Source organism: Echinops telfairi, unplaced genomic scaffold, assembly GCF_000313985.2.
Source record: "Echinops telfairi isolate 266 unplaced genomic scaffold, ASM31398v2 ScPeMD7_7417;HRSCAF=8455, whole genome shotgun sequence".
Taxonomy (NCBI): Eukaryota; Metazoa; Chordata; class Mammalia; order Afrosoricida; family Tenrecidae; genus Echinops; species Echinops telfairi.
The window spans coordinates 7,844,849-7,846,850 of NW_022111317.1; the positions used below are offsets into that span (position 1 = coordinate 7,844,849).

The 2,002-nt window shown below is 61.7% G+C and overlaps 1 long non-coding RNA gene and 3 other non-coding genes across 4 annotated transcripts; all 4 read left to right on the forward strand.

Moving 5' to 3' along the window:
* Positions 1-591: 591 nt before the first annotated feature.
* On the forward strand, positions 592-2,002 carry LOC123522499. Its single transcript, XR_006680757.1, has 5 exons — positions 592-798; positions 1,004-1,127; positions 1,352-1,400; positions 1,699-1,730; positions 1,968-2,002. It is a non-coding gene; the product is annotated as an uncharacterized LOC123522499 (long non-coding RNA).
* Positions 852-924, forward strand: LOC115872016. Its single transcript, XR_004047601.1, has one exon. It is a non-coding gene; the product is annotated as a small nucleolar RNA SNORD26 (small nucleolar RNA).
* Positions 1,198-1,268, forward strand: LOC115872015. Its single transcript, XR_004047600.1, has one exon. It is a non-coding gene; the product is annotated as a small nucleolar RNA SNORD27 (small nucleolar RNA).
* On the forward strand, positions 1,552-1,626 carry LOC115872014. Its single transcript, XR_004047599.1, has one exon. It is a non-coding gene; the product is annotated as a small nucleolar RNA SNORD28 (small nucleolar RNA).

A 2,002-nucleotide genomic window follows, 5' to 3' on the forward strand; every position in this document is an offset into this window, starting at 1 on the left:
GCCACGACTTCGGCCGGGGGCTCCGGAGGTGCGGGGTCCATGGGTGGGCTCTCCGGGGACAAGGCTCCGAGAAGTGGGGGAGAGAGGGGCCGGTCGGCGCTCGCTGCAGCGGGCTGCGCGAAACCGCGGGATTCGGTTATATTAGGCGGGAGGGGGCGTGGGCGGACGCCACCGCAATGCGCACGGGCGCGCGCCCCGACGACGCATGCGCGCCGGTTTCCCGCCTCTAGTTCGAGCCGCCCGCGCTCCGGACCCGCCCTCGGGGACATTCTGTACCCACAATTCCGCGGGCTCGTCCTCCGTCTTCGTGGACGCGTGCGCGGCTCGTAGCCCCGCCCCAGATCCCATGAGCCTCCGCGCGACACTATTTAAGCGCCTTCCAGCGCGCGCTCGGCCTCATTTCTTTGGCTGCGGTCGGTAAGTTGTCTTGTCCGGTCTTGCGTCTTGGAGGCCCTAGGGCAGCATCCCGTGGCTGCGCCTCGGTGCTGCGCCGCTCGCTGCGGGTGGGTGGCCGTGGGGGGCGGCGGTTGCGTGGTCTCCTCGCACGTGGCACGCTGGGCTTTAGTCGAGGAGGAAGATGGTGGCTTGCGGGGCCCTCTCGGTGATGAGGACCTTCTCACAGACCTGTACTGAGCATTGTGAGGACAGTTTGACTCTGAGGACGCGGGCCCTGCACCCGGATGGCGGCCGCTGGCGTTTGCAGGGAGGAAGAAGGTGCAGGGCCCCGCTGCTAACAAGCTCCGTTCTCCGCAGGAGAAGGCGCGCGCTGCGGGCGCCGGAGAGGCGGGCCGTCTGAAGGTCAGTAGCCGGGCCTGCCTCCGCGGTGGAGCGTGCGGGGCCTGGGGGCTGTGCTATGAGGATGATTCCATCCGAACTCTCTCTTTCCGATGCGCCCGTGGGGACGAGTTGAAGCTTCTGAGTGGCACCGCGGGGCTGCCCGCACCCACGTGGTGCAGGCTCTCGGCGTGTGGCGCGGGGGCTAGAGTTCGTTTTTCCCCCCTAGATGTGCCCCTCGGCAGAGCTTCTGGCTTGGTGCATGGGATGGGGGCGCAGCAGGCCCAGAGCCTCCGACAGGCCCCGCCCCCTGAAGCGGCTCCCCCCAAGCCCCGCCCTCAGGTGAAGTTCAGGTAGGTTCGCGGTCTGTCCCTTAGGGGAGGAGGGGATTTTTCTTCCCGTCTCCGTTTCTCGGGCCCCCGTCTTCCGTGATGATTGTAAAATGACAAGCATATGACTGAGTCTCGAAGTGATGTCATCCTCCTACTGAGAAGGGGGCCCAGGCTACTCCGGGGTCTTCACATTGCTTCCGTCTCGAATTGTTGCTCTTGTCTAATGGCTTCTCTCCTCTCCCCAGCGCCTCACTACCAATCCTGATGAATCCGAAAGCTTCCGGGTGAATGCAGGTAATTGTCCACGTGGGAGCTTAGGGGGGGTGTCTCCCCACCGTGCCCTGGACATGATTGGCTCACCTGTGTTATCTTGGTCTTCCGGGAGAGGGAGAGCCAAGCGGTCCAGTTGGTTTGGGAGGAGGGTGCACCCCATGCACAGGTCACTGTCAGATGATTTGAAGCACAATGCTGATCCTCGGTGAGGTGGGACATACTATGGCATGTTAGAGTTCTGATGGCAGGTGGCTGTGACGAGAGACGATTTCTTCTGCTCTGATCTTTCACTACAGAAGTACTTGCTTTGCTTTCCCAGGTGGTCCTGCTAACTGCATTCATGCGTCTTAGGTAAGTGCCTGCCTTTGGGCGTCTGATTTCAGTGTGGGTCACCATCCAGTGCCATTGAGGAAAGCAAACCTGCCCTAGTCCCGTTTTGCAGTGAGCTCGCTGGGTGGGGAAGGTGGCTGGGAGAGGGCCTGAGACCTTGCTTAGAAGCTGGGAACAATAGAGTGTTCACCTTTCTTTTGCGGGCTGGGATTGTTGTGACTCGGGTGCTGTGCTGATTTAAGTAATTTTATAATTTAGGTGAATCTTTGTTGCCTGGCTACCGGTAAAACAGC